The sequence below is a fragment of the Sus scrofa genome, chromosome 10, assembly GCF_054392235.1.
Source record: "Sus scrofa isolate SSC_HxYL_T2T_F1_AM1 chromosome 10, Sscrofa_HxYL_maternal_Yorkshire_Landrace_v2.0, whole genome shotgun sequence".
Classification (NCBI taxonomy): Eukaryota; Metazoa; Chordata; class Mammalia; order Artiodactyla; family Suidae; genus Sus; species Sus scrofa.
The window spans coordinates 1,057,447-1,081,939 of NC_139392.1; the positions used below are offsets into that span (position 1 = coordinate 1,057,447).

Genomic DNA, 24,493 nt, shown 5'->3' on the forward strand with positions numbered 1-24,493 from the left:
ATTTATGTGATATGTATAAGTTAATCTGAGAGAAAACATGGGTACCTGATAACTCACATTTTGTTTTAAAAATGTAAAGGAAATTATTTCTTAGGGTCATAGGGGACTAAGAGATCTCATTCAAGATCAAATAATAGTAAGTTCAGGTTTATCGCATCTTTGAGAAATACACCATATATGCCTTTATTTTATGTCATAGTTAATTGAGGTTATGCTAGTATATCTCTGCAAAGTACGTGTGTAGTAAAATTACCTAAAAATCAAATAAACTGTAATTCAACAAAAAGATATGCTAGGAATACATTTATATTAGGTGAAATACTAATCACGATGTTTCTCTTTCATGCTTCATAAGAATAACTGAGTTGTGCTGTTGACATAGTAATTTTATTTTCTATTTCTTTGTATTTTATACATTATATTTTTATATATTGCATGAATTGGACTAGAAAGATACAGAAAATATCATTGCTTTGTTTTTATACTTGAGAAAATCTGCAGTTACTTACTTCTGTTCATGGATGTCTTAAATAACAGGATTTAAGTTTTTAGCTAGAAGCTGGGCATTCAGGAAGAAATTATCAGAGTTTGGAAGTTCCCGTCGTGGTGCAGTGGTTAACGAATCCGACTAGGAACCATGAGGTTGCGGGTTCGGTCCCTGGCCTTGCTCAGTGGGTTAACGATCCGGCGTTGCCATGAGCTGTGGTGTAGGCTGCAGATGCGGCTCAGATCCCGCATTGCTGTGCCTCTGGTGTAGGCCGGGGGCTGCAGCTCCGATTGGACCCCTAGCCTGGGAACCTCCATATGCCGTGGTAGCGGCCCAAAAAATAGCAAAAAAAATTAAAAAATAAAAAAAAATAAATCATTAGAGTTTAAGAAAAGACTGACTAGGAAAATTGATTGAAGGTTAGATTAAAAAATAGAAAAGGAAAAAGCAAAGATAAATAGCAGCTATCTAATAAAAAATTAAAGATAACATTTGACCTATCAAGTCCATATGAATAATAATTTTTCAAAGGAAATGACAATAAAAAGTACTCTAACAGCCAACACTCTCTAATTTCCCAGTGAAAGTATGAAAGAGACAATGACCCCCGCAGATTACCTTTCAGAAACTGCACCAACTCAAGTCAGGATACACTGCGTTTCTAATTCAGGATAAAGCATTTTAAAGTTCATGCTGGCATTTTAGATACGGTTCTAGCGGTAGATAAGATAAAGCATAACTGAAGTCAAAGAGAGCATTTGCTTTATTTTTAATAGATATAGAGTGCGGGACCCCTATAAAGAATTTGGTTACCTGTGATGAAATGGGAAAACATAAGTTTGCAGAAAATACACTTCTTATTTGAGCATAAAGTTAATTATATAGGAAACAATTTTGGATAAAATATGTTAAATTTATTTTAATGGATCTAATACTTAGCTATTTAATGTCATTAAATCATGGATTATATTGTAAATTTTTAACAAATATTATTTAGTAGAATGCTGTCTTCAAAGTCATAGTTGCCATCCAGATGTAGCAGGAGACGGATGCTGCTGCAACCAGAGGCATTGTGGTACTTACTGCACAGCAGGTTCTCACCCACACCAAGATCCCACTCAGCATCTAAAATGCCAATGCTGAATGCATGGCTTGCTCTGCTAAGGAAGAGCTGTGCTGTTCTAAGTAGAACAGACAGCATTTTTAAATAGGAATTTTAGGACACAGGGAGCTCAGAGATTGGTTGACTTTTCAAGGTGTGAACGAGCCTCTTCTCTGATGGGACTGTTGTTGTTGACTGGTCGTTAACTCAGAGACTTGTTCATTGGTGTGACTCTATTGCTTATGGGCTGCCATTAGGAAGTGAGGGACTGACTTTGTCAAGTATATTCACTGAGGCAAGTTGTCATTTCTAAGTCAATTGCATGAGAGCTGCATGTTTCCATGGATGTAGAACAATCAGTCTTTTCCTAAGTTCATAAGAACTTCTGAAATCTCACTGGTGATGACACAGTGGAACACGCCAGTTGGAGTCTGCTTTGTCCACATGCGAAGCAGAGAAGGTGGTCTCATTCGGATGACCTAAACTGTACCCAGGACACAGAAGCAGATCACTCAACTGTCCTAGCAATAAAGCTTTGGCCTTTCAGGTCCTGTGATGTGACAGATTAATTGCGTTAACAGCTACAATTCCTTAGCACTTGCAGTCTGGCTACAGACTGGCTCACGGGAGAATGGAACACATGGAGGAGAGGTAAGTCACTTTAGTTGTCCCATCTGAGGCCATTCAGCATCCGCAAGATGAGAGCCCACCACCAGATATGTGGGTCAGTGCATCCAGATCAGTGGAACCACCTTAAAGACCTGGATCTGCCCGTAGACACATGAGTACAAGAGGTTAACCCAGCCCAGACCAGAACACTCTGAGCAAAATGAACACTTTTTTTTTTTTTTTTGCCTTTTCTAGGGCCACTCCTGTGGCATATGGACATCCCAGGCTGTAGCTGCCAGCCTACGCCAGAGCCACAGCAATAGAGTCACACCAATGAACAAGTCTCTGAGTTAACAACCAGTCAACAACAGTCCCACCAGGGTGCCATTATTATGGGTCTTGGCAAGTCAGTGATGGGAGTGAGGCTGCAAAATACACGAGACAAAAATGATTTAAAGATGGTATGGTTGGAATGGCAACAAAGATAAGAGTTTAAAAAAAGCTTGATGAAAATATGACTTAAAACGTTTTAAATATACAGTTGACCTTTGAACAAGGCAGGAGTTAGTGAGACTGACACATCCACATCTAAGTATTTAACCAACCACAAATCATGTAGCAATGAAATATTTACTATTGGAAAAAAATCCTAATTTAAGTGGATTCATACAGTTTAAAGCAGAGTTGTTCAAGGGGGCAACTGTATGTTTATCAAATTAGATTATGTCATAAAATTAGCTCAATAATTATCTCATATCACCTTCAATATAAGTTTTCTTATGGGAAAATATGTAGGTGAAAGAGAGTAAGCCCTTCACCAGTCAGCCTCACCAGAGATTCTGAGAGGGCTGGTTGGGGGGGACCACAGGCTGGCAGGCTGGCCTGGGTCCATAGGCAGAAGTTCTTGTAGGTGATGGATATGTTTATGGCATAGCCATGGTGATGGTTTCCCAGACTTAGCTCTAAACTCATCAAGTTTAGACATTAACGATGTACAGCTTTTTTGGTGAAAATTCTATCACAATAAGGTGGTTTAAAGAAATGAAAAAAGGGTGAGCACCATGTAATATTACATATGGGTAGGATGAATTATCTTGGTATCATTTAATTAATTCAGCAAGTAATTATTTGTTGATCAGGTACCAAATACATTATATTCTGTAACAGTAAAGATAAAGTAAATTGAATACAATCCATTTATTGGACCTGATAGGGTAGGTGAGGCTTCAATTAGCCATTGAAAAATGCAAAGTAATATACAATCAATGGAACATACTTGATACACATGAAAAGTGAAATCTGAGGGGATAAAGGTAGAGTAGTATAGCTTAAAATTATAAAATTGGGAATAATTATGGTAATATGCAAATAAGAACTTGGAGGTTGTATTTGATGGAGTCACGACGTGAGATGCTCCAGACGTTCAAGAAAGGCTTAGATTCAGATACGCTGTTTTTATAGAGAACATTGAAAAAGGTGGAAAGGTGGCTTTATTTTAAGGACCAGTGAGAGATTAGTTAGGAAGCGGATTTGATTTGGAGAGCATTGACCGATGATGAAGTACTTTGATGTGGATCTTTACATGAGGGACAGTGGTCTTAAGCGGGTTCATGATAGGATGCAGTGAGCATATTGGATTTGTTGAGGGACAGGCTAAAGGTGAAAATGAATTAGAAAACAGTTGCTTTTATAAACGTGAAAATGATACAGTGCCCGTGGAAAGAAATAGCAGGTTGAGATACTCTGTAGTTCAGAATGATGTTGGAGATGAAGGAAAGAGGGGTTCAAGATATAATTCAAAGTGTAATTATGATGAGGATTGGGTTTATGAGAGTGCTTGATTGATAGTGAAAACTGAGAAATTTCTAACTTAAGCTATGGAAATTTGGAAGAAAGTACTCAGGAAGCTGATAAGCAAAATTTGTTTGTATCAACTGAGAAGTAATGAAAATTATCTAGATGAAGTCTTATAAGAGAAATGAAGTAGAAAAATGTTTGAAAGGCTGAGGCTTAAAATTAAACTTTATTATTCACTTGCTCTTAAAAAAATCAGAACTTTGAAGTACATATTGATAATTAAGTAAAATATACATGGAAATTGGAACATGTTTTAAATATTAACTAAACCTTGGTATATTTTGTGTAAACCTATTTAAAAGCATTCAAACAGAAAATTATTGTTTTCTGAAAGAGACTGTTTTCAGCTAATAGGCCTAGCATACTTTAGTATTCTATAAAATATAACTTTATTTTATATACTTTCTTCAATAAACAACACGTTTGCTTTATAAATTTATCTTTTAATCACCTTTGCTTCAATTGGAAAAAAAGATTAATTCTCTCCTTAATACATTTAAGCTGTGTAGGTTTGTTCACTAATTTTAAAAGGCAGTTCATGCAGCAATATTGCATTTATGATACATGGATTATATATTTCTTTAATAAATATCTTATTTTCAAAATAATAAAGCACAGTGACTAGAATTCAATACTTGCCAAGTTATTAACCAAATCCTCTCATCCTGGCATTTCAGTATTTTTTAGCTCTAGTTCTCAAAATCATACAGAATATGCCTGATCTCTTCCATATACTAAACATTCTCCTTCTGGCTAAACATTGTTCATTCTTTTAATTGTTCTTTATGTATCATGGATCAATAGTAGATTGAAACATGAAATTTATTCATTAAAAAGACAATAAAAAGTCAGAGGGAAGAGCGCTTATGTTTTGATTAGAAAGTAGCTGTAATTATAGATGAGAAGGCAACATGAGGCTGTCACAGATGAGTCAGCAACTAGTTGGAGAGTGTTGACTTCAAGGTAGAGTGGATGGAGGTGCAAAGGAAAAACAAACAACTATTGGTTCTATGTTGCAAGTGAGAGCTCTAAATCTAATGTGACTTACGTCAATAAGTGATCAGTGGTCTCTTAAATTCAGCATCTCCTCTAATTTCAGGGACCCATAGAAAACATGGTAGCGTGATTGACAGGCAGCTCATGTGTAAAGCACAATCTCCACCATACTCCTTCCCACCGTATACAATTACCTTGGGGCCTGCCTGCCCCTCCCAAGAAGAGAGAGCTTTGGAACCACGAGGACTGAGATTTTGCTGTATTATGTCTCCCGTGATACAGCAAATAATGCCTCAACTCAGAAATGCTGGGTAAGCAACAAGGACCTACATACAGCACAGGGAACAGTCCTCAGTATCGTGTAGTAACCTGTAATGGAAAAGAACATGGAAAGATTATGTGTGGGGGGGTGTACATTACACATACATACACACACACACACTTGAATCACTGCTGTACACTAGAAGCTAACACAACATTGTAAGTTAACTACACCTATGTTTTTTAAAGTTATAGCAAACAAACAAAAAATATTTCAAGCATTTAAATGCATTCTTTTGTATGACAAGCTAATGTCCTCTAAGCTTATGTGAAATGCCAACATAAGCAGCATGTAAAAATGTTTTTTAAATGTTGAATGAGTTAATATACAAAGAAAAAACAAAGGTATAGAGGATGCTTCTAACCCAGATGCCTTAAAATTATTAAAGGTATTTTTTCTCTCGGAAGAATTCTCCCTGCTTTGTCAATAAAAACTATTAACATATTCTATGTTACTCTTTAGTTAAATTATCTACAGATATCTTAATTTTTATGTCTACATACAAAAATAGCCCTTTCTTTGTCTGAATTCAAAAACAAATCTTCCAGACTTTTTAAAATTGGTGTTAACAGTCTCAAATAATTTCATTATTTTTCTTCTTAATCCTTTCTGAATGATTTTTAGCTAATTCTTTCATTGATAGTTTCTAGCCCAGCATCTTATATATTCTCATACCTTCTCCCACTGCTACCACATAGGAGTTAGCAAAAAGCGAAAATCAATGGTCCAGGTGAATATTAACCATGTAAATGTTTCATCGATATACAAATAGCGCTTTGCTCCATCCTTCCGCATTGAAGAGTTTCACAAATTTACTGAGTGACAAAGCTGAGTCTGGAAAGAAAGGGAATGTGTAAAGCAGGAAGATAAATGAGATCGGCTGCCTTCAAGGAGATGAAGAGGGAAAATGGCAAGTCACTGGATAGGATTTTATGAGAGAGGATATACAAGAAGAGCTAGAAATAAAAGCTATATAAAAATTTGACAAGAGAGAGTATGCATAATTAAAATCAAAATCAAGCTACTTAAGTGGCAACGTTTCTGGCTCTTCAAGTGACCCTGCATACATCCCTCCAAACGGACCGCGCCTCTGCTTCCTTGTGACTTTCTAAATAGTGAAACCTCTTCTTGACATGACTCAACTTACAAGTCAAAAATATTGTGGATAAATATACTGCGACAGCAGTTGTTCTGCAGACTGAAGTATATTTTTCATAAAAAAGTTCCAAGAAAGTCCTGAACTAGGAATTACATATTTTTGCTTCAACCCAAATCTTTGGTGAGCTCCTTGATATTAGGTCTGCTGAGACCTCTGATTTAGATCCCCCATAATACATAAGATTTGGGGGCGATTACAAGTTTCCGTTGTTTCCCCGCCCTTTTTGTTTGCAGGAAATCACACATGGGGATAGAAGGAAAATATCCAAAATACCCTTTTGTTTGGTTTTGTTTTTTCACAAAAACACCCTTTTAAGTGTCTGCCTGAAAAGGGAGCGAGGGCATGCTTGTTCAGCTCTCCTTGTCCCCAGGAAAGTCCCCAGGAAGCAGGCCGTGATGCTAGGGAGGGAAGGCGAGGCTAGACAGTCTCCAACTCTAAAACGGGGTGATGTGAAGTCGCTTCTCTGTAATTGGCGTGAATCATTCTAACTCACTGTGAATGCATTTTTTAAAAAAATTATAGCAAGAGGAAATTATTTGAAAACAAGTATCCACTTTTGCCTAACTAATCTGTGCTTGACTAGTTGTCTGTAACAAGTGAATGGCATAATATAAATCTCATATATTTAAAAATATATAACTTGATTATTCTCACCAGGCAAATTCTGAATATTTTTCAGAATTCATCCTACAGCGTGTTGTATACTGCCTTTCATTGCATAAACATTTTTATGTCATTAGAGTCAACACAGTGTGATGCTGCGCGTGTGAGACCTTTCTGTACCTGTAGTCATCAGTTGGCTCTTAGAGATTTGCGAGAGAGCCACACATCTATATCTAAATTTCTTCATCTCTTCCTATTTCTAGCATCTAATCTTTAACTTACAAAAGAAAAAAATGAAGTTTAGTCACCTTAAGAAAATAAAACGCTCCGGTAAAAATTCAGCCTTGAAACGCATTTCTTTCCCAGTGAACAAGCTGCTCACGATCCTCAAGTATTACGCTGTTCTTACCCATTAGTCTCAAAAACATTCCAAGCAAGGACATACTTCAAAGGCGTTCTCACCTTTCGGTAATGCGTAGTTCAGGTTATTAGTTCAATGGTATCATAAATACAGCAGAGCACAATGAACATTCTTTTAAAAATTGTGACATTTATGTGGCTGTCTCATGAATTTACAATGTGTCAGAATATATGCTAAGTGAATTATTAAAATAAACCACTATTCCAGTGTATTGAGAACTTATCTGAACAGAAGAAAAAAATGTGTCCTTGCCAGAGAACTCCATGAAAATGAATAAACTTGGCATATAATATATGTATCCCAGGAAATAGGGCATAATCAGGTTTAACCAAATACTCAACAGCAGAATATATACACACAAAAAGTTAACATTTATTATAGAATAGTATAAAATACGTTATAAATGTTAAAAAGTATATTCATGGAATTAAATGTGAAGTATGATAGATTTATTTTATCTAAGATTTGTTCAGTTCTTGATTCAAAACACTTACTACCAAGGCTCTGAAGTTTTCCAGATACTTTACTAAGATGTAGAAAAGAGAGAAGAAAAACCTGTTTCTCTCTCTTACTTTTTTTTTTTTTTTTTTTTTTTAGGGCCACACCACAGCTCATGGCAACAGCAGACCCTTAACCCACTGAGCAAGGCCAAGGATCAAACCTGTGTCCTCATGGATGCGAGTCAGATTCATTTCTTCTGAGCCACAGCAGGAACTCCAAAAAACATGGTCTCATGTGTAATAGTGTCATTATAAGGCATGGATGTAATGGAAAAAAAAACCCCACTAAACTATAAAAGGCTGTAATTGATATATGCACAAGAAATTATATATCCAGTGATTGCATAGGTAAATCTGTGCCTAATTCTTTGGGCAATAGTCAGAGTTTTTCAGAGTTCTTCACATTGGATAACCCAGGTTGACAAGGCAGAAGGAAACACATTTATAAAGGTGTAGAGTAAGTGAATAGTTCACGGCTATATAAGCAAAGTGTGTGTGTGTGTGTGTGTGCGTCTGTGCACGTGCAAATGGGTGCAAATGGGCAAATGTGTAAGACGGGGAAGAAAGAGGAAATAAAATCTCATGCTTAATTCATAGGCAAGTAAGGATAACAAACTGTTACATGTTTGATGATAATGAACTTAGAAACCATCCTAGAAAAATCTGGGGATCTAGTGAATGCTTGAGATCACGAGATCAGCGTGTTCAGATTTGTATTCCAGTTAGATACCTTCGGCAGAAAACTTGGATTTGAGGATGACAAACTTTGAGTCAGGAGGGTGAAATGATAGGAGACGACGGAAGCAGAGACAATGCACTTCGGCGGTCCTGACTAAGAGCACCAACCCAAAGGATGCACAAGTTGAAAAAAGTGGGAGTTCCCATCGTGGCACAGTGGAAATGAATCCAGCTCGGAACCATGAGGTTGCAGGTTCAATCCCTGGCCTTGCTCAGTGGGTGAAGGATCTGGCATTGCCATGAAGTGTGGTATAGATCACAGTCACGGCTCAGACCTGGCGTTGCTGTGGCTTAGACCTGCAGCTATAGCTCCAATTAGACCCCTAGCCTGGGACCCTCCATGTGCCACAGGTGTGGCCCTAATAAAGAAAAAAAAAGTGATTGACCTCGGGACTGAGAGAGAGAACATCTCCAATATGTCACCAGCTCCTGACTAAGGTAAAGAATAGACAATAGGTCCATTCATTAATTTGGACATACAAAAAAAAACCAGGATAATTTATTTGTACAACAGCTGACTTTAGGATGCTAATAGGATGCAGCCCTAAAAATATCCAGGAACAGTGGCATTCATATATGTGCTCAGGGGTTGAAGAGCATTCTGCAGGAGAAATGCAGATTTATATAGATTCATAAAATACATGAGAATTAACCTCATTTACATTGATGAAATTTTCCATGGAAACTGTATAGAGTGTGGTCCACCAAGAAAAGCCAACATTTAGGGGCTGAGAGAAGAAAGAGAAAACCACAAAACACCCTGAGAATATCCAGTTCTCAATTTTTTTCATTCTTTTTTTATTGAAGTATGGTTGATTTACAATATGTTAATTTCTGCTACACAACAATGTAATCCAGTAATATGTGTTTGTATGTATGTGTATACATATACACATATATAATCCTTAAAAATACTCTTCTCCGTTATGGTTTATCACAGGACATTGAATATAGTTCTCTCTGCTACACAGCAGGAAGTTGTCTTCTATCCCTTTAGATATAACAGCATATATCTGCTAAGCCCAGCCTCCCACTCCATGCCTCCCTCAACCCTGTCCCCTTTGGCAACCACAAGTCTGTTCTCTATGTCCATGAGTTTTGTTTCTGTTCTGTAGATAAGTTTATTTGTGCAACATTTTAGATTCCACATATAAGTGATACCATATGGCATTTGTCTTTCTCTTTCTGACTTCATTTAGTATGAAACTCTCTCATTGCATCCATGTTGCTGCAAATGGCATTATTTTATAATGTTTATGGCTGAGTAGTATTCCTTTGTATATATGTACTGCATCATCTTAATCCATTCTTTTGTGAACGGACATTTAGGTTGTTTCCCTGTCTTGTCTATTGTGAATAGTGCTGCTGTGAACATAGGGAAGCATCTTTTTGAGTTATAGTTTTGCCTATATATATGCCCAAGCGTGGAATTGCTGGATCATATGATAGTTGTATATTTACTTTTCTGAGGAACCTCCAGATTGTTTTACATAGCAAGTTGTACCAACTTACATTCCCACCAACAGTGTAGGAAGGTTCCCTTTTCTCAACATCTGCTCCAGTATTTGCTCTTTGTAGATGATGGCTTTTTTTTTTTTTTGGCTTTTAGGCCACACTTGTGGTATATGGAAGTTCCCAGCCTATGGGTTGAATCGGAGCTACAGCTGCTGGGCTTTGCCGTAGCCAGAGCAATGTGGGATCTGAGCCAAGTCTGTGACCTACACCACAGCTCAGGGCAATGCTGGATCCTTAACCCACCGAGTGAGGCCAGGGATTGGACCCGCATCCTCATGGATCCTGGTCAGGTTCATTAACTGCTAAGCCATGAAGGGAACTCCCTTCCATTTTGACTGATTTGAGGTGGTACCTTATTTTAGTTTTGACAGCATTTCTCTAATAATGAGCAATGTTAAGCATTTTTTCATGTGTGTGTGCTGGCCATCTATATGTATTCTTTGGAATATAACTATGTCTTCTGCTGATTTTTCAGTTAGGTTGTTTGGTTTGTTGTTATTGAATTGTATGAGCTGCCTGTGTATTTTGGAAATTGAGCCCTTGTCAGTCTCATCATTTTCAAATATTTTCTCCCATTCTGTATGTTGTCTTTTTGTTTTGTTTATGGTTTCCTTTGTTGTACAAAATCTGGTTGGTTTGATTAGGTCCAATTTGTTTATTATTATTTTTTTATTTCTATTGCTTTGGAAGACTGACCTAAGAAAACATTGGTAAGATTTATTTCAGAGAATGTTTTGCCTATGATTTCTTCGAGGAGTTTTAATGGTGTCATGTCTTATGTCTCAGTGTTTAAATCAGTTTGAGTTTTGTGCAAGCTGAGGAAGCATTTTCAAACGTGGTTGATTTACGTTCAGCTGTCAGACTTTCCAGCACCACTTGCTGAAGAGACGTCCTTTTCCCATTTTGTATGATTCTTTCCTTTGTTGAATATGAATTGACTGTAGGTGTCTGGGTTTATTTCTGGGCTCTCTATGCTGTTCCATTGATCCCTTTGTCTGGTTTGTGCCAATACCATGCTGTTTTGATTACTGTAGCTTTGCAGTATTATATGAAGTCTTGGAAGGTTATGCCTCCTGCTCTGTTCCTGTTCTTCAGGATTGCTTTGGCAATTATAGGTCTTATGGTTTCATATAAATTTTAGGATTATCCATTCTAGTTCTGTGAAAAATGGCATAAGGGAATCATATTAAATCTGTAGATTGCTTTGGGAAATGGGGCCATTTTAATGATATTAATTCTTCTAGGAGTGTAGGATATCCTACCATTTATCTAAATCATCTTCAGTTTCCTTTATTAATGTTTTTTAGTACTCACCCTAAAAGATTTTTGCCTCTATGGTGAAAGACTTAAGTATTCCTAAGTATTTTATTTTGGGGGGTGAGGTTTTTAAAAGTATTATGTTTTTATATTCCCTTTCTGATAGTTCATTGTTTGTATAAAGAAATTCAAATGATTTCTGTAGGTTAATTTTGTGTCCTGCTACCTTGCTAAATTTTTTTGTCAGTTCTAGTAGTTTTTCTGCAGAGTCCTTGGGATTTTCTGTATATAATATCATGTCACCTGCATGTAATGACAATTTTACCTCTTCCCTTAAAATTTGGATATTTTATTTCTTTGTCTTGTCTGCTCTGGCTAGGACTTCCAATACTGTGTTGAATAGAGGTGAGAGTGGGTATCCTTGACTTGTTGCAGATTTTGGCAGGAAGTCTTTCAGCTTTTCATTACTAAGTATTATATTGGCCATGAGTTTGTTATAGGTAGCTTTTTTAAATACTGAGATATCTTTCCTCTATACTGCCCTTGGTGAGAGTTTTTATCAGGAATAGATGTTGAAATTCATCAGGTGCTTTATTTCTGCATCCACTGAGATGATGGTGTGGTTTTCATCTTTTGTTTATGTGGTGTTGTCACATTGATTGAGTTGCATACATTGAACCATCCCTCTGAACATGGGATGAATCCCACTTGGTTGTGATGTATGATTTTTTTATATGTTGTTGGATTCAGTTTCCTAATATTTTGTTGAAAATATTTTCATCTAAATTCTAATTGATGGTTCCTGCTGAATAAGGGGATCCCCAATTATCCTGCGAAGTTCATCATACCAGTGAGGATATTGGGAATAGTAAGAATAATGAGGAGGAGGTGGTGGAAAAGAATGGGGGGAGGAGGAAGAGGAAATATGAAAGACAAGAAGAAAATATGAAGGATAACTTTTTTTTTTTTTACCACTGTATAGCAAGGGGATCAGTTATCCTTACATGTATACATTTTTTCCCCCACCGTTTGTTCTGTTGCAATATGAGTATCTAGACATAGTTCTCAATGCTACTCAGCAGGATCTCCTTGTAAATCTATTCTAAGTTGTATCTGATAACCCCAAGCTCCTGATCCCTTCCACTCCCATCAGGCAGCCACAAGTCTCTTCTCCAAGTCCATGATTTTCTTTTCTGAGATGTTCATTTGTGCTGTATATTAGATTCCAGTTATAAGTGATATATATGGTATTTGTCTTTTTGTCTTTCTGACTCATTTCACTCAGTATGAGATTCTCTAGTTCCATCCATGTTGCTGCAAATGGCATTATGTCATTCTTTTTTATGGCTGAGTAGTATTCCATTGTGTATATATACCACTTCTTCCGAATCCAATCATCTTCTATGGACATTTGGGTTGTTTCCATGTCCTGACTATTGTGAATAGTACTGCAATGAACATGCGGGTGCATGCGTCTCTTTTAAGTAGAATTTTGTCCGGATATATGCCCAAGAGTGGGATTGCAGGGTCATATGGAAGTTCTATGTACAGATTTCTAAGGTGTTTCCAAACTGTTCTCCATAGTGGCTGTACCAGTTTACATTACCACCAATAGTGCAGGAGGGTTCCCTTTTCTCCACAGCTCTTCCAGCACTTGCTATTTGTGGACTTATTAATGATGGGCATTCTGACTGGTGTGAGGTGGTATCTCATGGTAGTTTTGATTTGCATTTCTCTAATAATCAGGGATGTTGAGCATTTTTTCATGTGTTTGCTGGCCATCTGTGTATCTTCCTTGGAGAACAGTCTATTCAAGTCTTTTGCCCATTTTTCCATTGGTTGATTGCATTTTTTGCTGTTGAGTTGTATAAATTGCGTATATATTCTAGAGATTAAGCCCTTGTCGGTTGCATGATTTGAAACTATTTTCTCCCATTCTGAAAGTTGTCTTTTTGTTTTCTTTTGGGTTTCCTTTGCTGTGCAAAAGCTTTTCAGCTTGATTAGGTCCCATTGGTTTATTTTTGCTCTTATTTCTGTTGCTTTGGGAGACTGACCTGAGAAAATATTCATGATGTTGATGTGAGAGAGTATTTTGCCTATGTTTTCTTCTAGGAGTTTGATGGTGTCCTGTCTAATATTTAAGTCTTTCAGCCATTTTGAGTTTATTTTTGTGCATGGTGTGAGGGTGTGTTCTAGTTTCATTGCTTTGCATGCAGCTGTCCAGGCTTCCCAGCAATGCTTGCTGAATAGACTTTCTTTTCCCCATTTTATGTTCTTGCCTCCCTTGTGAAAGATTAATTGACCACAGGTGTTCAGGGTTTATTTCCTGGTTCTCTATTCTGTTCCATTGGTCTGTCTGTTTTGATACCAGTACCGCACTGTTTTGATGACTGTGGCTTTGTAATATTTTTTGAAGTCTGGGAGAATTATACCTCCTGATTGGTTTTTGTTTCTCAGAATTGCTTTGGTGATTCTGGGTCTTTTGTTGTTCCACATAAATTTTTGGATTGTTTTTTCTAGTTCTGTGAAAAATGTCATGGGTAATTTGATAGGGATTGCATTGAATCTGTAGATTGCTTTGGGTAGTATGGCCATTTTTACAATATTGATTTTTCCAATACAGGAACATGGACTATCTTTCCATTTCTTTACATCTTCTTTGATTTCTTTGATTAAAGTTTTGTAGTTCTCGGCATATAGGTCCTTTACCTCCTTGGTCAGGTGTATTCTGAGGTATTTGATTTTGTGAGGTGCAATTTTAAAAGGTATTGTATTTTTGTATTCGTGTACTAATATTTCATTGCTGGTATACAGAAATGAGACTGATTTCTGAATGTTAATCTTATATCCTGCTACTTTGCTGAATTTATTCATCAGTTGAAGCAGTTTTGGGGTTGAGTCCTTAGGGTTTTCTATGTATAGTATCATATCATCTGCATACAGTGACAGTTTGATCTCTTCTCTTCCTATATGGATGCCTTTTATTTCTTTTGTTTGTCTGATTGCTGTGGCTAGGACTTCCAAAACTATGTTGAAGAGCAGTGGTGAGAGTGGGCATCCCTGTCTTGTTCCAGATTTGAGTGAGAAGGCTTTCAGTTTTTCCCCATTGAGTATTATATTTGCTGTGGGTTTATCATAAATGGCTTTGATTATGTTCAGGAATGTTCCCTCTATACCCACTTTGGTGAGGGTCTTGATCATGAATGGATGTTGGATTTTGTCAAATGCTTTTTCTGCATTTATTGAGATGATCATATGATTTTTGACTTTTTTTTTGTTAATGTGGTGTAAAATGTTGATTGGGTTGCGTATGTTGAACCATCCTTGTGAACTTGGGATGAACCCTACCTGGTCATGGTGTATGATCTTTTTGGTATGTTGTTGGATTCGGTTGGCTAAGATTTTGTTGAGAATTTTTGCATCTATATTCATCAATGATATTGGCCGATAATTTTCTTTTTTGGTGGTATCTCTGTCTGGTTTTGGAATGAGGGTGATGGTGGCATCATAGAATGTCTTTGGGAGTATTCCTTCTTCTTCAACCTTTTGAAAGAGTTTAAGGAGGATGGGCACCAGTTCCTCTTTATATGTTTGATAGAATTCGCCTGTGAAGCCATCTGGCCCTGGACCTTTATTTGTAGGGAGTGTTTTTATGACCTCTTCAATTTCATTTCTAGTGATTGGTCTGTTCAGTTGGTCTGTTTCTTCTTGATTCAGTTTTGGCAGGCTGTAAGATTCTAGAAAATTGTCCATTTCTTCCAGATTGTCAAATTTGTTGGCATATAGTTGTTCATCATATTCTTGTATTTTTTTTTATTTCCACAGTATCCGTTGTGATTTCTCCTTTTTCATTTCTATTTGTTTATTCAGGTTCTTTCTCTCCTCTTCTTAGTGAGTCTAGCCAGGGGTTTGTCAATTTTGTTTACCTTTTCCAAGAACCAGCTCTTGGTTTTATTAATTTTCTCTATTGTTTTTTGAATCTCTATTTTATTGATTTCTTCTTTGATCTTTATAATTTCCTTCCTTCTGCTGACTTTAGGTCTTTTTTGTTCTTCTTTTTCTAATTCGTTTAGGTAGAGGGTTAAGTTGTCAATTTGGGATCTTTCTTCTTTTTTGAGAATGGCCTGCATCACTATGAATTTCCCTCTGAGCACTGCTTTTGCAGCATCCCTTAGATTTTGAGAGGCTGTGTCTTCATTATCATTTGTTTCAAGGTATTTTTTAATTTCCTTCTTGATTTCTTCATTGACCCAATGGTTTTTTAGTAGCATGTTGTTTAGTCTCCATGTAGTAGGTTTTTTCTCATTTCTTTTCCCATGGTTGATTTCTAATTTCATGGCGTTGTGGTCAGAGAAGCTACTTGAGATAATATCTATGCTCCTAAATTTGTTGAGGTTAGCTTTGTGTCCCAATATGTGGTCGATTCTTGAGAATGTTCCATGAGCATTTGAGAAGAATGCGCATTCTGCTTTTTTTGGATGTAGTGTCCTGAAGATATCAATTAAGTCTAACTTTTCTATTGTTTCCTTTAGGATCTCTGTTGCTTTATTGGTTTTCTGTCTAGAGGATCTGTCCATTGGTGTGAGTGGGGTATTAAAGTCTCCTGCTATGATTGTATTCCCATCAATTTCTCCCTTTATATCTGTTAATATTTGCTGTATGTATCTGGGAGCTCCAGTATTTGGGGCATATATGTTGATGATACTAACATCCTCTCCTTGGATGGATCCCTTAATCGTTAAATAGTATCCTTCTTTTTCTTTGTTTTAAAGTCTATTTTGTCTGAAATGAGTATTGAAACTCCTGCTTTCCTATCATGTCTATTGGCGTGAAATATTTTCTCCCACCCCTTCACTTTCAATCTGTATTTCTTGTAGGCAGCATATTGAAGGTTTTTGCATTTTTATCCACTCAGCCACTCTGTGTCTTTTGGTTGGAGCATTCAGTCCATTGACACTTAAAGTGATAATTGATAGATGATTATTTATTGCCATTTTGAACCTCGTGTTCCAGTTGATTATATGTTTCTCCATTCTTCCTTTTTTTGGTTAGGTGGTCTCTGGTTATTATCTGTTTTTTTTTTTTTTCATTTTTTGTGAATGCAATGTTTGGTTCTGGCTTGTGGTTGCCCTGTTTTTAAAGAATGCTAACCCCTTCCTATAATTGTGTGTTTTAGCCTGATGGTCCTGTAGGTTCAAACACTTCATTACTATATTAAAATTAAGAAGAGAAACAAACAAACCAAAAGAGTCTATTTATTTCCTAACATCCCTTGCCCACATTTTATGATTTTGATGACTCTTTTTTTTTCTTTTTAATTTTATTTTATGTGAAACATGCTCATGATTAAATCTGCATGCTGGCTTATTTTATTGACTGCTTTCTGATTGTGGTTTCCTCAATCCTAGTTCTTCCACTTATTTTTTTTTCCTTTTCCTCCCTTTCTTTACACCCTTTCTTTTTGGTTTAGAGAAGCCCTTTCAGTATTTCTTTTAGCCTGGGTTTTGTATTGCTGTATTCTTTTAGTTTTTGCTTGTTGGAAAAAAAAATTTTATTTCTCCTTCTATTTTAAATGATATTCTTGCTGGCTAGAGTATTCTAGGTTGCATATTTTTTTCCTTTTAGCACTTTAAATATCTCTTGCTATTCCCTCCTGGCCTGTAGTGTTTCTGTAGAGAAATCAGCTGATAATCTTATGGGGGTTCCCTTGTAGGTAACATTCTGGTTTTCTCTTGCTGCCTTTAGGATCCTCTCTTTATCACTGACTTTTGCCATTTTTATTATGATGTGTCTTGGTGTGGGTCTATTTGGGTTCAATTTGTTTGGGGCCCTCTGTGCTTCCTGTATCTTGAACTCAGTATCCTTTAGATTTGGGAAGTTTCCAGCGATCATTTCTTCAAATATATTTTCCATCCCCTTATCTTTTTCTACTCCTTCTGGAATTCCTATTATGTGTGGATTGGCCTGCTTTATATTATCCCATAGGTCTCTTATATTGCTGTCATGTTTTTTGATTTGGTTTTCTGTCTGCTGACCTGACTGGGTGATTTCCATTATTCTATCTTCCACATCACTGATTCGTTCTTCTGCATTATTCATTATGGTTTTTACTGCCCTTAGTTCAGTTTGTATCTCTGCCAGTGAATGTTCTAGTTTTTCTTGGCTCCTCCTCATATTTTCTAGTTCCTACCTGAGGGCATCTGCATTACTGTTCATATCTTCTCTTAATTCCTTCTGTATTTTCACTATTTCTCTTTTGAACTCCAGGTCAGTCAGACTGCAGAGCTGTTTCATTGTTGACTGCTTTAGGTGAGATCTCCTGTTGGTTTAACTGGGGGTGGTTTCTCAGCTTCTTCATCTTGCTTGTTGTTTTCTTTTTCCTGGTAGAATTGTACTCCCTGTGGCCCGGGCAGTGTTTGCCTTGTCACTGCCATGGAATGTTTCCTGAGGGCTGGCGTTGTTGGTCAGTCTTTTTTGAGGCAGTGTGGCTTTTCTGGAGTGTGGGTGGGGCTAACAGGGTCTCTATGAAGCAAAGGAGGACTTCCTGAGGGCAGACAGGACTGGGAGATCCACACCACGATGGGAGCAGTTTTCACTCGGCCGGGCAGAGCTTGCTCTGGTGTTTTTGGGCTTAGGGACTCTTGCAGGGGGCTGGCGGTGCTGGGCAGCTGTTCTGAGGGAGAGCGGCACCCCCAGAGGGCTGAAGCAGCTAGCTGGGCCGCTGTGAACCCAGGAGGCTCTTCCCTAGTGCAGCCCGACTTGGAAGGACTGTCTGAGAATGTAGGCAGATCTTTTCACGGCCCAGCCAAGCTTGTTCTAGCTTTTTATGGGCTGCAGGGGCTCTTCCAGGGGGCTGGTGGTCCTGGGCAGCTGTTCCGCAGGAGTGCATCACCCCCCAAGGGCTGGAGAGGCTAGCTGGGCTGTTGCGAACCTAAGAGGCACTTCCCCAGGGCATCCCGAGTCAGAAGGACTGTCCAAGAATTAGGCAGATCTTTTCACGGCCCAACCAATCTTGTTCTAGTTTTTCTGTGCTGCAGGGGCTCCTCCAGGGGGCTGGAGGTTCCAGGCAGCTGTTCCGAGGGAGTACGGCAACCCCCGAGGGCTGTAGCAGCTAGCTGGACCACTGCAAACCCAAGAGGCTCTTCCCCAGGGCAGCCCAACTCAGAAGAACTGTTCAAGAATTAGGCAGATATTTTCACGGCCTGGCCAAGCTTGTTGTAGCTTTTCTGGGCTGCAGGCCTTTTCCCAGGTGCTGACAGTTTTTGGTGCTGCTCCGTGGGGCTGTAGCCCCTTCAAAGGGCAAGTAGGCCAGGGCAGGGACAGCCCCTGCAGTGGTAGGCTTCCAGCAATTGTTCAGGCCTGCCCTCTGGGATGGCAGGCAGCCCCAGGTCTGGCATGTGCAGAAGGGGTGGGAGGGGGATGCACTGGGAAGCACAACTTTCTGATAGCTAGCGGGCTGCTAACCTCACTGTGGCATGGGGAGTATTCTACGGGGGCCCACCCCTTCTCTCCCCTCCCCAGCACTGGCACAGACCTGGCTCTTCTCCCAGGTTCCCTCTGATGTGGCTTTCCACTTCCCCGCCTGCAGCGTATTGCTCCCTCACCCTGCAACGCTCTGCTTTCTAGTCTCCCAGGCAGTCTCTGCCCCATCAAACTTGAAAGACTGGTTTCTAGACCCCCCCAAGCAGTCTCTGCTCCACCCTGCCCCCCCCCCAGCCCTTTCCCGGGGACTAACCTCTGGAGCCGATGTCTCAGTGCCCAGCCCCCACCCAGGCATTCAATTTTTGGTGACTGTGCCCATAGTTCAGATGATCTGTTCGGTTCTCGCTCTGCTTGTCAGAACTCGAACTTACTGCTACACTCTTCTCTGCATCTGGAGATTCCTCTGGTTCGGTTGATCTTTCCATTGAGTAGGTGACTTTCCAGGGTGCGGGATCCCTTTCTCCTCTGCAGTTCCCTTTCAGGAACCTCCGTCCAGCTCGGATTCCCCTTCTCTCATTCTCCTTTTTTCTTTTGTTTTACCTAGTAATGCCACAAGATTCTTGCCATTATTGGAGTTTAGGTTCTTCTGCCAGCGATTGGTTGCTGTTCTGTGCGAGTCGTTTATCCTGTAGATGTGCTTTTTTTGCTGTGTTTGTGGGAGAGGGCGAGCATGTCCCCCGCTCTTCCACCATCTTGCCTCCTCCCGCCAGAAGGATAACTTGTACATTTAGAAAATCCTCCCGAGGGTCTACATAAATGACGATTGAGTTCTCCACAAACCCTATGAAGTGCCACAATTATCCGTTTTACCAAAGAATAAATCAAGACAGAATTTCAAGGTAATTTGGATGAGTTTAAAATCCCAAAACATACGTCTAATACTAGAAACCTTGCCCCTGACATAATTCTTTCCTCCATATTTCTTCTTCCCTTTATTCAGCAGGATCCATCAAAAGCAAAGTGTTATACTTGGTTCTGGATTTTAAAAGACAAGACACAGGACATAACATTACCATGTTTAAGGAAAGGCCTTAAGAACATATTCCTTCCTTACATATCTCTTTAGGGACATAGATGTAATCCCTTGATCTGAAATTAATACTAGAATGCCGTAGGTGAAATTGTAGTCCCTTGGTTGGGGCAGGAGTACTATGTGTAACTGAAAACCCCAGAGGTGTCTTCAAAAGGAGGAGTGGCTACCTACTTGTGTTTCATCTTTTCCAGGATGCCCTTCCTGCTTTGAGATCTTTCTTAACTTCCAGTCCTTGCCCTTGTTTCTGCAAAGGATCAACTCTAACCATTTAGCTAAGCTGAAATCCTTGTTGCCACCTAAACCCCATCACTTCAAGCAAAAGTCACCCAAGTCCTCCATGTCTTTGTTATGAACCATCTTGTATTCTTCCTAACCCGTTCTACATTTATAAAAAATTTAGGATAGTATCCCAACCAGCCTTAGGAAGTAGGGGTTTCACACTTCTGAAATATCAGTCTTGTGGGCTTTGTGATTGGTACTCAGTTATTGTTATTATGTAATTCAAATCACAATGATAGACATTCATAAAGGAGGTTACATGCACATAAAATATCCTTTGTGCCATCTTTAATTATAGGCTTGTTATTTCTCACCAAGTCAATTTTGCCTTTCATAGACTTCAGAGGCTGTTTTTAGGGTTGGAAATAAATTTTCCAGCTATCAATCAGTTTTATCACTGTTATTCTGGCTGTATTTCACAGTTCTTCTATGAATTCTTTTATTTGTTATTTACGGATATATATATAGTATTAAGTCAAAACAAGGTCTTTCTCAAATACACTTTGATGCAAAATGTTTCAAGGAATGTTAAATTATATAGTTACATATATATTTAATTTTACCCAGTAGTCATTTGATGTATATTTTCAACAGAAGTATGTCTATTATACGTAGTCACACATGTTAAATGATATTCGATGTGTGGTGTTTCCTATATTAAAGTGACAGTGTTGATTTTTCAACTCTGAGACAAAGGCATTATTACAAGAGACAGGCAGAGATGTGTGATATTAATGTCATTACAGAGCAAATAGAGTAAGAAAGATCAGAGACTAGATACCGTTAGGTGAACACTCAATATTAGCAAGAAAGTGCTCGACCTTAATTTTTTTGCTGAACAATTGTTTTCAGTCTTCCTCTGCTCTTTCTTAGATATTTACATAAATACCTCTTATAAAATGTTCTTATTTTTGCACTTCATCTGTGGAAACAAACTAAACTGGGTAGAATGTACAGTAAAGAAAAAAAAAACCTGCAGGCAGTCCTATTAAAGACCCAAGCTGCTTGTGGACATAAAGCTACAGCCATCTAATTAAAATATCTACTTAGAAACTATAGAGCTGTTTTAGAAGCATACACTTATTTTAAGGAATTTTGAAGATATTTTATTTTTATTATTTTTTTCTATAAAATTTAGAGTAACTTCAGAAACTCTCCTTAGAGTGTAGGGATTGGAGAGAATATTGAAAAGTCCATGAAGGAAATTTTTGGTAAAAGAAATACTTGCAACAAGATATTTTAAGATTTTTTTTGATGGTTCTTCTTTGTCGTGGTGGTTATTTTTGTTTTGTTTGATTTTTACTCTGCATTAACTTTTGCTTTTGAGGAATGGTGAAGATGTAAATATTAAATTGAATATGGTCTTGCTATGGGAAGTGATTAAAATCACCAGTTTAAAAAATGCATTAAAATGATATCACTCTTGCAAAGTTAAAAAAATATCACAGGAAAATCAATTCCACACATACTTAAACCCATCTAAATTTCATATATATTCAATAATATTAACCTTTAAAAATGATATGATAAAGACAGCAATATGATAAAATGAAAAGTAGAAATAATAGCTTTTATTTCCATAGCGACAGAAAATCTAAAGAGAAGATTACCAAGGTGACATGTATTGAAAAGACTATTTAGAAACAAATAAAAATTGAGATAATGAATATATCGATTGTTTGCTTAGAAGAAGCTAGACTTTAGGAAGTCATTGAAAGCCTACAAATACCAAGATGAGAGATTAATTGGACTTTTGTTGTACATCCTGGAATAAGCTGTGCTTTTCCAGGAAAGAGGAAATGTTGCATCACTCGTGGGCATTGTTCAATGGCATGACAGCCTAGAAAGAGCCCTCAGCTGCTTTACAGCGACCATCCAATATGCCAGGGAATAATTAAAAGCAGGTATGTGCAAACTGTTAAAGTTATGACCCAGCAGTCTCTCCCCACTAAGAAGGCTGCTGGGTCCTTGTTGCTCAGGGTCCCTGACGTCTGCGTTACCACTTTCTTCTTCAGCTGCTACCGATGGAGCTTCAGTAGCGTGAGAATGCATGTCATTCTGCCTTTGAAGCTTTGAAAATTAATTTGTTTTTAAACTTCAGATGTCAACTCCGTGAACCAGCAATGTCAGGAATAAATACACATGTGCAGATTCTTATGAGATGACTGAGTGCCTCAGTGCAACGTGTAAACATGTAGGCTAAATCCTCAAAAGTGACTGACTTCTCTGTGTATTTTACATGGTATCAAACAGAAAAAAAGAACCCAATTATTGAGTAATCTGAGGATTTCCAAAATGCAGTTGCTTTGACATTATAAACAAAATAACCAATAAACTATGCTATTGAAGATAAGACAAATGTGTTATTTTAAAATTTACATGTATATACAGGAGACTGCATTTTGTCTCTATTAAATTTTGTGATCTCTTCTATGCAATTGTGTGAAAGGACGTCTAATAAATGTAGAGGGTTAAAAAGAGATGTTTTTCTCATGCCAATGACAGTCGTGGCTAAATTCATACTGAAAATTCAGTATGAATTTTTTTTTTTTGATCAGGATCAATCACTAAAGAGCTGGGAAGTCCAAAAGAAATTTGTCATCAGAGTAATATATCTGACCATAAACCACATTTTCTAGGAAATGTTTTCTATATTAACCTGATGTAAAAGTACAGTGACCAATCATATTTTTCTCCATTAACATCCTTCCAGTACTAAAAATTAACACAAATCTTTGAAAAAGTAAGCCTTCAAGAAATTTATAATTTGATAAAGTTGGCATCTTAAATAATGCTATAGGTTAAATTAGTTTCTATCAAAAATGTACTAATTTTTTCATGCTCTTTCTATTAATATAGTTATCAAAAAGACAATTCCTACTTTACAATAATCATGTCACACACTTAGAAAAATCTTATTATTGCCTAAAATATAATATTTTATTACCAATAGATTTTTAAAATAGCACATAATATGTTTATATGTGTCATTATCCCTAACATTCATCAGAATGGGATTATGATATCTGATTTACATATTTTCCAGGTGTTCGTTATCCTTGGATAATATTCATTCTCTCAAATGTAACTTTAATACCTGTTAAATATCAGACATGGTTTTATTTACAATGGGTACAGCAGTGAAAATAAATGCTTATATTTAATGAGCTTTCTATCATGAGAGAGGAGTGGACAATATACATATATATAGAAAAATGATGGTAATTGAAGGCAAAGCAAGGGAATCAGCTAATAATAATGATATGAGTGAAGACTGATATTTTATAGAATGTGGTCAAGAAAAGTCTTTCTCATTAGCAGACAGTAACCACATAGTAATTTGAAAAATAAAGGTTCGACTTTAAGAATTATTAACCATGGAGTTCCCTGGAGGATCAGCAGGCTAAGGATCTGGCATAGTCATTGCAGTGGCTTGGGTCGCTGCTGTGTTGTGGGTTCCATCCCTGGCCCAGGAACTTCTGCATGCCCCAGGCATGAACAAAAAAAGTATTTAAAAAATTAAATAAAATAGATCAATTAAAAAATATTAACTATGGGAGGGGATTAGAATAACAAGGAATTGGCTACTAGGAAGAAAACTAAAGAGAATATAGAGATTGTAGCATGTAGCAGCCCCTCCCCCCTTGGGCTGAGCACAAAAATGTCCTCGCTTACCTGGGCCAGGACTGCAATCCAGTCCCTGTTGGAGAGGGTATGGCTGTGGCTCAGTGAATAACAAACACGTCCCCTTTGTGTCACTCCAGTGCAATGTCCAGGAAATCCACCCTTTAAAATGCTGGGAAAAACTTCAGCCTGAGGTATTTACCACAAAGTCTCTCTCTGGGGAGGTGCCGACTGCCGAGAGTCGGTGGTCCCCAAGCTGGTGTAGTGAAGATGCTATATGCACTGTGGGAGCCACGTACTTCCGCAGGGAGCAAACCAGGGTCAGGAGGCAGCTAGGGGCACAGCAGAACTCAGAAGCAAAATTCCTTTCCTCTCCAGTGCTCTTTATTAACAAAGATTAACAGATACTAAAGGGGCCTGGATCCATTTTCATAGACCAAGCAGTAAATGAGGGTTTGAAATTCCGAGGCAATTACTGATAAATGGAACACAGGAGAGTGAGGGAAGGA

General features: G+C 37.9%; 1 protein-coding gene and 1 long non-coding RNA gene across 6 annotated transcripts in view; one reads left to right on the top strand and one right to left on the bottom strand.

Moving 5' to 3' along the window:
* LOC102168138 (uncharacterized) overlaps positions 1 to 24,493 on the top strand; it is a 77,302-nt gene that overhangs the window by 21,112 nt on the left and 31,697 nt on the right. The window lies entirely within an intron of this gene.
* On the bottom strand, positions 366 to 24,329 carry LOC110258592 (uncharacterized). The gene is made up of 4 exons (XR_014817214.1): positions 24,036 to 24,329; positions 6,049 to 6,207; positions 2,557 to 5,420; positions 366 to 1,795 (listed from the first exon to the last, which is right to left on the bottom strand). It is a non-coding gene; the product is annotated as an uncharacterized LOC110258592 (long non-coding RNA).